Source organism: Marmota monax, unplaced genomic scaffold, assembly GCF_021218885.2.
Source record: "Marmota monax isolate L192 unplaced genomic scaffold, Marmota_monax_Labrador192_F-V1.1 WCK01_AAM20220418_F8-fsc00125, whole genome shotgun sequence".
NCBI classification, from domain to species: Eukaryota; Metazoa; Chordata; class Mammalia; order Rodentia; family Sciuridae; genus Marmota; species Marmota monax.
The window spans coordinates 6337201-6347794 of record NW_026695235.1 but is presented as its reverse complement, the minus strand read 5'-3'; the positions used below and the strand labels follow the sequence as shown (position 1 = coordinate 6347794).

Sequence of the window (10594 nt, the reverse complement as noted above, 5' to 3'; positions counted from 1 at the left end):
GGTTGATTCCATATCCTGGTTATTGTAAATAGTGCTGCTATGAACAGGGGTGCAGATGTGTCTCCAGCTCACCCATTTCCCTCCCTTTGGAAATTTGCCCAGGAGTGGGATTGTTGTGTCATGTGGTAATTAGAAAACATTTCTTGAGGAACTTCCATACTGTTTTCCATAATAGTTGTTTGACTTGCATTCCCACCAACAGTGTATTAGAATTCTTCTTTGTCCACATCCCCACCAGCATGTTTTTTAAAATTTTTTTATGATAGTTGTTCTAACTGGGGTGAGATGGTATCTCAGTGTGGTTTTAATTTGCATTTCCCTGATGATGAGTGATGGGGAGCATTTTTTCAATATCCACCTCTTGGCCATTTGTACGACCTCTTTTGAGAAATGTTCATTCCAATAATCTGACCATTTTAAAATCAGACGGTGTGGCGTCTTACTTTTCTTTTTTTCTGTTGAGTTGTTAGAGGTCCTATGTACTCTGGACATTGATCTTTTGTCAGAGGAATAGTCTGCAAACATTTCTCCTGATTCTGTTGACCATTTCCTTTGCTGTGCAGAAGCTTTGGGGTTTGCTATTATTCCGTTTGTCTATTCCATTTTCTTTTGTTTCCTGTGCTTTTGAAATCTTATCCAAAAGATTGTTGCCCACACCTTGTCCTGAAGTGTTTTCTCCTAGTAGTTTCATAGTTTGGGGTCTCACATTTAAGTCTTTTTTCCATTTTGAGGTTTTTGACTTGTAAATGGTAGATATAAGGGTCCAGCTTCATTCTTTGGCTGGTAGATCTCTAGATTCCCCAACATTATTGATGAGTCTGTCCTTTATCGAATGTGTGTTCTTGGCACCGCGGCTATGACTATGTGGATTTATTTCTGGGTTCTTTTTTATTCCACTGGCCCATATATGTGTCTGTGCAGAAGCTGGTGCCATACTGTTCCGGTTATTCTAGTTTTGTGGTGTGTTTTGAAGTCTGGGGTTTGGATGCCTCCAGATTTGTTCTCAGCATTGCTTTGGTTATTGGGGTCTTTTGTGGTTTTGTGTGAATTTTAGAGTTTCCTTTTCCATTTCTATGAAGAATGTCATTGGTATTTTGATGGGAATCGTGTTGGTCTGTAGATTATTTGGGGGAATAGGAACATTCTAACACTACGATTCTTCCAATCCATTCAGATGGGAGGTCTTTCATGTTTTGTATGTGTGTGTTCTCATCAGTTTGTTTCATCTGTGTTTTTAAATTTTCATTCTAAAAATTTTCACCTTGGTTGGGGTTTGTGTAAGCAAACCAAAGACTCATGTAGTTAGAGGCTTGGTCGCCAGCTTGTGGAGCCAACAGGAGGCGGAGGAATCTTCAAGAGGCGGGGCCTAGTGGGAGGCAGTTAGGTTGTTGGGGGAAGTGCCCTTGAAGGGGATATTGGAACCCACCTCCTCCTCGCTTTTGCTTCCTGGACAACATAAAGAGAATGGCTTTGCCCACTATGTGTCCCCACCATGATACACTCCTTACCACAGACCCAAAAGCAGTGGGTCAACTGGCCATGGCCTGAAAGCTGCAAGATCACAAGCAAAAATAAACCTTTCCTACTTATGAGTTGATAATCTCAGGTAATTGGTTATAGTCATGGAAAGCTGACTAATAGAACTTCTTTGGTTAAATTTATTTATAGAGACTTTAATTGTTTTCAGTAGCTATTGTAAATTGGAGTGTTTCTTGATTTTTTTTCAGCAAGTTTGTTATTTGTTTATATAAATGTTAGGGTCTGTAAACAAGTCAAGATGGCGCCTGGCATTTTGCCAGAGGGAGTGGTTTGTGAAGTAATGCCAGCGAGCCATTAAGTGTGGAGATTCCTTGTTGGTTGACTGCTGTATCTAGTTTATGTTAATTAAGATAAGCTGTGTGGAATGTATATATACCCCTCCTGTCCTACAATAAACGGCTCCTACTCCTGCTGTATCAATGTACACAAGTTGCTCATTATCCCCCGCCCCCCGTTATTTTGCCCAGCCAGCCGGACTGCGGCATATAAACACTATTAATTTGTGTATGTTGGTCTTGTATCCTGCAATTTTACTAAATTTGCTAATCAGTTCTAACAATGTTTTAAAGTCTTTTGGTTTTTCCATATGTACAGATAAGAACAGGTAACCTGCAAGCAGTTGTAGTTTGACTTTCTCTTTCCCAATTAGGATGCATTTTAGTTTTTTCTCTTATCTGATTGCTCTAGTTAGGACTTTCAGTACTATGCTAATCAAGAATGGTGAAAGTGGGCTGGGTGGTGCCTGCCTGTGATCCCAGAGGCAGGAGGATTGTGAATTCAGAGTCAGCCTCAGCAACTTGGAGAGGCCTTAAGCAATTTAGTGAAACCCTGTCTCAAAAGCAAAAAGTAAAAAAAAAAAGGCTGAGTATTTGAGCACCCCTGGGTTCCCTCCCTGGTACCAAACAAACAAAAACCAAAAAAGAATGGTGAAAGTGGTCATTTTGTTTTGTTCAGATCTTAGAGGAAACGCTTTCAACTTTCCCCTGTTCAATACAATGTTAGCTGTGGGTTTGTCATGCGTGTCCTGAATTGTGTTGGGGTATCTTCCTTCTTGCTGAATTTCTGTTTTTTTGTTTTTGTTTTTAATCGTGAAGGCATGATGCATTTTATCAAGCATCAAGCAAACTATTCTTATCAAGCCTCTTTCAATGTATGTTTCTGTGGGTGAAGAATTGGGAATTGGGCCTCCACACCAGATGTTACCCTATACCTCTAAGAAAACATTATCAAAATTTAGAAATTGTGTGTTATTGGAAAAGCTTTATTTAAAAAACATAAATAGAGCTTTCAAGAGCCATCAGGAGAAATCAAAAGGCTCAAATCATGGATACTTTTTGGGTTGCAAAATAAGGACTGTGTGTATATTGAGGTGAAATTTATGTAACACAAAACTAACCACTTGAAAATGAACAATTCGGCAGCATTTAGTACCCTCACAATGCTGGGCAGCCACCCCTCCAAGGAAATACCATTCCCTTTAAGTGGTCTCTCCCCATTTCCCTGTTTCCTCAGCCCCTGCCAACACAACCTGCTTTCTGTCTCTGTGGATTTGCCTGTTCTGGGTGTTTCACATAAATGCAACCATACCATATGTGGTCTCTTGGATCTGATTTATTTCACTTTGCATATTTTCAAGGTTCATCCACACTGTAGTATCAGAACATTACTCTTTTTTAAGGCTAAATAATATTCCATTGTATGGATGCTGTGTGTGTGTTGGGGGGCAGTTATTCTTGTTGTTTTTCTTTTTTTACAAGTTGCTTTGTCTATATCGTCTTGGTCCTCTGTAGTCAGGAAGCCTAGTTACCTTGCCACTGTGTCTTATCCCTGCTTTCATGCACACATGAAATGTGGCTTCCTGGCAGGGAAATGGTCCAGTAGCACTGTGAACTTCTCTGGGACTTCAGTGGGCAGTGTAAATCTGCAGAGAAATGCCCGCAGAACCTCACAAGCAGCATGCTAAGAATAAGAGACGCTGTGCTTTACGTTGGTGCAGAGGGGGCGGCATTTTGAGCTCGGGGTTATCCACGTCTGCAAATGGATTCTGACCCTACTGGGTTAAGCAAACACAAGTGGCCAATAGAATTGGAACAAAGGTTCCAACTTGTGGAACTCTGGCTGGAGCAAAATTATTTGAACAGTCTCTGCAGAGGGGAGGATCCCTTGCTCTGGACTGCCGGGAAGGTCGTTAGTAATTTTATTTCACTTTGACAATGAAGGATTCTGCTCCATTTTTCAAAGTCTTGCTCAGAATTTCCTCCCTGGCTCCTCCTCCCTACATCCCTGCTGAGGGGCCGCCCGGCCAGCAGGAAGTGCTTCCTGTGCTGGGTAAAAGCTATCGGATGACAGGCCGAACCCCTTCCAAGGCAACATCGGAAAGCTGAGCCTCCCGGTCCTTCCTCTCAGGGTTAATGGGATGGGTACCCAGCTCTGGTTAGTGTTTTTCTTCTGCCCAAGAAACATAAAGGTGAGTTGAGATGAAGACAGGCGATTCTGGAGCAAAATCCCCATTTTGTCCTTGGGGCTGATTGTTTCGGGGGTTTGAAACGTTGAAAAACAATACTGAATAATCCATCCCCAAGAGGAAAACCGGTTTTATTATTTATTTATTTATTTATTTTTGTTTCCCTCCCCATGAAGTGTTTGAAAGAGTTGCTGGAAAAACCAACGAAGCCGGTTTTCTTTTTCATGCCTTCTTCCGGGCAGCTCAGGAGCCTGCTCTCATGAACTTGCCCTCTGGCTCTGGTCTCGCTCACACAATTGAAAATCTTTATGGAATCTCTGCTCTGTGCCTCTGAAACTTTTTTTAAAAATCAGAACTCAATGTGCTTCGAGCCAGCCGCCCCCCTCTGCCCGGGGGCAGGGCCGTGTTGGTTTTGCCCAGCACCTGGAGGATCCTGGCACTTGGTAGGTGCTTTGTGAATGCTGACAGAAGGAATAAACGCTGCTTCCTGCCGGGCTGTATCAATATTTTCCTGGTTCTGCCAGGCCCGGTATTTGCTATGTAAGCATTTCATGTCTGCACACGTGTGCGGATGGTGAGAGGTGGACGGTCTCTCCTGCCTGGCAGCAGAGCCCCGCAGCCAGGAAACACTGCCATCTTGGAGGCTGGGAAGGGACATGGGGATGGAATCCAGGCCAGCTGGGGCTAAGGAGCCCATGCTGGCCTCGGCATGCCACATGGCCCAGGCTTTGGAATGTCCAAGCCAAGATTGGGGCGGGGGGTGTTTGCAAAATAGCAAAAGGTGCTCCTGATGGAAATCCCAGGGTGTGTTCCTCGGGGCCCAGAAAAGCCTGACCCCAGAGCCCACAGGGAGGAGGAGCACTCCTCCACTTCTTCCCAGTTTGGCCCCAGGTCACAGCAGAGAACCAAGCAGTTTCTGGGCCTCTGAGGACAGAGGTTGGGTGGCCAGCTGGGAGCATTCCCCAGACAATTCCCTGCCTCCCAGGGCTTGGTGTGGGAGAGGGACGCTCTCCCAGCCCTGGACAGAGTTAGTGTACAGCCGTGGCATGGTGGCCAGGGAGGGATTTCAAAGCAAATTGTCTGTGCTGATTCAGTCCTGGCTAGACTTATAAAAGTGTTTTTAGGGGACACCTAGATATGAATGTCCCACGGCACTGAGTGAGTCTGAGCCACTAGGCGGGCGTGGTGTTGCTGGGGCAACAGCAGGCACTTGAATCTGGACTGAATTTTTAGGAGACTGATTTCTACTGTGCTACTCAAAGGAGAATAATTTTTATTCATTAGTGGACAATTCAAGGCCTTCAGAACAAAATGCAGACGTGTTTTAAAAAATGTGCAAGAAAAGAAAACATGTATTGATGAGGAGCTCTGATTATCTGTCAGGGTTTCTTCAGAGACACAGAACCAATAAAGGGGGGAGGTGCCCCTCAGCATCCATGGGGAATTGGCTGTAAGGACCCGCACAGACTCCCAAATCCACAAATGCCCAAGACCCCTAGATAAAATGGTGCAATATTTACCTATATCTTTCATATGCCTGAATACTTTAAATCATCTCTAGTTAGCTTAGAATATCTACTACAATGCAAATGCGATGTAAAAGTGGTTACACTGTATTGTTTATCGAAAAACAATAAGAAAAAAATGTCTTACATGTTCAGCATAGATTTTTTTTTTTTTTTGGTACTGGGGATTGAACCCAGGGCCATCTACCACTGAGCTACATCCCCAGCCGTTTTTATTTTGAGATGGGGTCTTGCTAACTTGTCCAGGCTGGTCTTGAACTTGTGATCCTCCTGCCTCAGCCTCCCGAGTCCCTGGGATTACAGGTGTGCACCGCTGTACCCCGCCAGATGCAACTTTTAAAAAATATTTTTGAACCATGGTTGCTTGTACCCAGGGATGTGGCTGGGGCTGTACACACACACACACACACACACACACACACCCTCACACACATGGGCGTGCCTGTGAAGAGATTGAGAGAAAGAGGTAATCCGCATTACACAACTTTTACTGATTCACATTTTTAGCTCATTTAAAAAACACCTTTACAGCAACATGGAGATTGATGTTTGAGCTGCCAACTGGGCTTAACCAAGTTCACACATCAGAGTAACTGTCAGGGCACCTCGTGTTTGTTTTATATTTTAAATGCTTAAAAAAAAAAAAAAAAAAACTTTTGAGTGGGATAGATGAGTTGGGAGGGTGAGCCACGAAAAGTGAACTAGAATCTCTCTGTGTCTTGGGTGCCAGGGAGGTTGCTCCTGGCGGTGGCAGGCTGGGGGAGGCATGTGTGTCTATCTGGCAGCTGAGACCCCCCAACCTGGAGGTCTGGGAGGGGTGAAGCTGAAGGCAGAGGCAGGTGACAAACTCTGTGACAAAAAGCTCAGAGAAGGAGGAACAGTGTGATCCTGAGGGGCAGCCGTGTCTCCATGGCCCCTGGAAACAGGACAGACCGATTCAGGACGTGGTGACTGCAGGACGGGTGCCCTTTCCTGGGATCTCTTCAGCTTGGGAGGGCATAATGGTAAGTTCAAAATTATTAATAAATTAATTATTTCTTAAGACATAACTTAAAAATAATAATGACACCAAACCATTCTTTAGTTCCGAGACATTAAAATCAATTTCCATTTTCTGACAACTCAACGAAAGTGTCTTTGGCTTTGAGTCGATGAAATGTGGCTTCTATCACAGGGAGTGTCCCCTGGAAAGAGAGAGGAAGGTTGTCTGTAAACCTCTGCCGAGGGACAGCAACCTGGAACACACAGGGCTTCGAACTCCTGCAGAGATTGTCCAAGATCTTCAGTGGTTATAAACGGCCCTAGTCACATTCCCTTATTTTCCAAACGATTAAAAACTTGAAGGCATAAAATTTAAGACTAGGTGTCTTAAGGACCGCTGTGTCCTTCCTCTCGTTGTTGCACAGTCGCCAGCCCGAATGCCCCTCCCGTGTGTTCCTGGTTGGATCCCGTCCCCACGTGCACACAGCCGGTCCAGCAGCTGGCTCACCCATGCTCTCTCCCATCAGGGCTCAGCATGCGGTGCGCTGCTGTTTGACTGCCCACCTGGGGCAGGAGCTCAGCATGGCAGAGGCAACTGCAGTCTGCACAGCACTCAGGACATGTGAGACAAGGGTGGTGACCAAGCTGGCTGTCCATCAGAATGGCCTGTCCCCTCCTCCTCTGCCTCCCAGCCTTTCTTGCAGTGAGGTGCAGCCATGGACTAAATTCCTGCAAATGGAACGTGGGGGCTGTTTCTGGCCTGGGACCCACAACCCTGCGTAGGTCTTGTCTCCTCACCTTTCCCTTCCTGCTGCCTGGAATCCAGGCTTGATGGCAACTCAGCTACAGTCTGTGGACAGTGAGAATGGGCTAGGAGACCAGGCAGCGTCACAGAAGGGACCCTGCTTCCTGGGTAATGGTGTGGAGCCGAGCCGCACTGTGGACTTGGAATGCTGGGTAAGACAGAAGTGAATTTCCATGATCTAATGACTGAAGAGCTCACCAGGACACACACGTGGCGCGCACGGGTTTAAGGAAGCATACCCATGCACAGGGAGTGTGCAGGCTGGACAGCGGACTCCCCCTAAGACCCAGAGGCAGGTAGAAAGTAGGGAATGCCCTGCTCAGGCAAGGAAGCCACCTTTGGATGTCCCAGAGGGGCAGGAGGAGCTCTGCTCCAGGTCCTCTTGTACATAGGTCCACATGTTGGCCAGAGGTTGGCGGCCAGAGCTCTCAGGCCGGGCAGCCGAGGGGTGGGCTCACAGGCTGAGTCCATTAGCAAGCACCCAGACTCGGACTAAACAGAACCAGCCTGCTAAGACACAAGTCCTCAGGCTGGCTTGGGTCCAAGGTGTCCATGCAGCAGGGGACAGCATCTAGAGACTGCTTTGGGTGCTCTATCCAGAGAGAAGGCAGGAGGGCAGGGCAGGAGCGTTCCCCCGCAAGCCTATCACATACCGGCTCCATGCTCTTATGCTCTCATTTAATCCTCAACAGCCCTGTGAAGTGGGACAATAACCCTGCTTTACAGCTAAGTAGACAGAAGTTCACTTTCCCAAAGCCACCCAGGTAGTAGGACAGCTGTCACCCAGACCTTGGGTCTAAAACAAACTCTCACTCTCCTGTACTGCATGGCCCCAGCATAAGCCACAGGCAAGAATGCACTTTCAGTCAGGACCATGTGGGCCTGTCTGCTCTGCATCGATGGTCCTCCCTGGTCCTTCACCAAGGCCGTCACTGTCCACATCTTATAGCCACATGGCCTGGGGTCTCAGGGTAGGGTATGTATACCCCCGAGGGCCAGGGCCTAAGGTGTCAGCCTTCTGGGGGATACTGCCATCAGTCTGCAAGGGATGGGAAGGGATGGGAAGGGCTTTGGTGTGAGGACTCTAAACTGTTCCCAGGTTTCAGATCTGGTCCCGTGAGCAACAGCACCAGAGGGTGCTAGCACCTTACCGCATCCTGGTCACAGCAGGAGAAATTATATTCCATGCCTTCTGTCCTGCACTAGAGACCCCAGGAACACATCCAACAAGGCCACTGGGTGCCCCTGTGGACCCGGCACTGGGAGTGACACAGGAGCCAGACAATGGCATTCAGACCGGGGATTCTGATTTGACTTAATGAAGGGTAGGAGAGGCAGGGCCTTCAAGGGTGCTTGGATGGACACCTGGAGAATTCTGGTTTTACTTATTGTGCCCTCTCGCGTGACATATCACCATTAGAGCTTAATGCCTTTAGATAAGGAAGACTTAAGATTTTGAGACAGTCCTAGAGTCCCCAAGGAAGAGCAATGCCACAAGCCATCGCTACTTGAGGGTCAGGGTTAGTGACCTCTGGCATCCTGGCCCTGTGGCAGGGGACACAGGATGGGTACCTAAGATGAACTAGCAGCAGAGGGAGGAGGACGGAGAGGGAAGGACAGGGTCCTCGGGACAAAACTCCCCCTCGTTCTCAGGCCTGGGCTTGGGTTCAGTTCTCCACTCTCTGGGGAGAGCGTCTAGTTTTCACCTGAGGGGTGATTCTGGTTTATTCATGCCAGTTTGGATCTTTTTTGTTTTTTCCAAAAGATGGATCTAGAGAGAAGTCTGGGCCTCTGACTCTGGCCTCAGTGTTGGCCAGTGAGCTTTTCAGGGAGGGAGGTGGGGGGTGTAGGCGACCTTCCTCGACTTTGAAAAGTGGCAGAGGAGGTGTGCCTCCTTGCCCACTGGGCATCGCTGCAGGGCAGGCCATAGCACTGCCAGTCAGATAGCACTAGAGCTCCCTAGCCATGTGCCCTGGTTGTATGAGGGGAGTCTGTCCTCCTTTACACCACGTGGAGTCTGATTTTCATCCATTCATTTATCAAACAGACGTTTTTGAACACCCAGTATGTGCTTGGAACTTCATGTAATCCAGGGGAGACAGTTTACGTGATAGATAAGTCATCAAAACAGTAGGTGCATATAAAGAGGATGTCTGGGGGAAGCCTTACAGAGAAGGTGACATTCAGTCCCAAGCACTGTGGCGAATTCCCTCCGTGAAGCCTACTGAAGTAAGGCCATCTGAAATGCAGGATTGGAGCTCTTTGTAACAAATGTTCCTTCTAGAACAAACAGTTCTCCAATGTAGGTGATTCTGCGTCCTCCTCCCAGGGACATTTAGTACCACCTGGAAACACTTTTTGATGGTCTTGAGCATCGAAATGTGGCCCTTTTTGATGGCGGGTAGAATGAAGCCGGGGGTGTGGCCGAACACCTTGCAATGCACAGAGGGCTCCCCACCACACACACACACACACACACACACACACACACACACACACGTGCAAATAGGGCCAGGGTTGAGAACCTGCTGCAGACAGACTTGCCTGTCGCAGACACTAGGAAAGCAAGTGGCTGCGTCTGCCCCTTCCCTGGGCAGCTCAGGCTGCAGGCTGGACCACACAGAGCTCCGGGGAGCAGATGGGCGCGCCTGGTGCAGGGAGCTCCTGCAGCCCCAGCGCAAGTGCTGAATGGGAGCGAGAAAGAGCAAGATGGTGATCTGCACTAACTGCCGCGACCCGCTGCCAAATCGCCAGGGAAGGAAAATGAGACGCATCCCCAGAAACTCTGTTTATGGTGCAGGAAGGGTTTAGTGACTTTCCTGCTCAAGTTACCATCGGGATATCGGTTTCATCATCATCAACCTCCAATTTCCTGTTTTGCTTATCTCAGAATTACTTTATTTTATGTTTGCACTGCCCATATGGCTTTGGCTTCAAGTTGATTAGATATGGAGCTGCTTTATAATGGATTAGAACGCAGGATTTGTTTGCTTTGTAATATTTTAAGAAAACAGTGAAAGGGGTCGCAACGACAGGGAGATGCTGTATATTTACAGTCTGACTCTCTTTTCATTACCGGAAAAGACAACTTATTTAGGAATGTGGATCATGGCTCTTGGTCACTTTTTGATTTGTGTTGCACTTCAGGGTTTTCCTGAGTTACAAATCCCCACAGATTTGGGGGACTTAAGAGGTACACTGGGACAGTTATTTTCCTCTTGGCCGTTTTTCTTTTCTTCCCTGGATTTGGTGTTTTCCCCTCCCTTCCCTGAGGGGCTC

At 47.3% G+C, this 10594-nt stretch overlaps 1 long non-coding RNA gene across 1 annotated transcript; it reads left to right on the top strand.

The window, feature by feature from the left end:
- Window positions 1-3680: 3680 nt before the first annotated feature.
- On the top strand, window positions 3681-4509 carry LOC124089169 (uncharacterized). Its single transcript, XR_006850638.2, has 2 exons — window positions 3681-4006; window positions 4180-4509. It is a non-coding gene; the product is annotated as an uncharacterized LOC124089169 (long non-coding RNA).
- Window positions 4510-10594: the final 6085 nt, after the last annotated feature.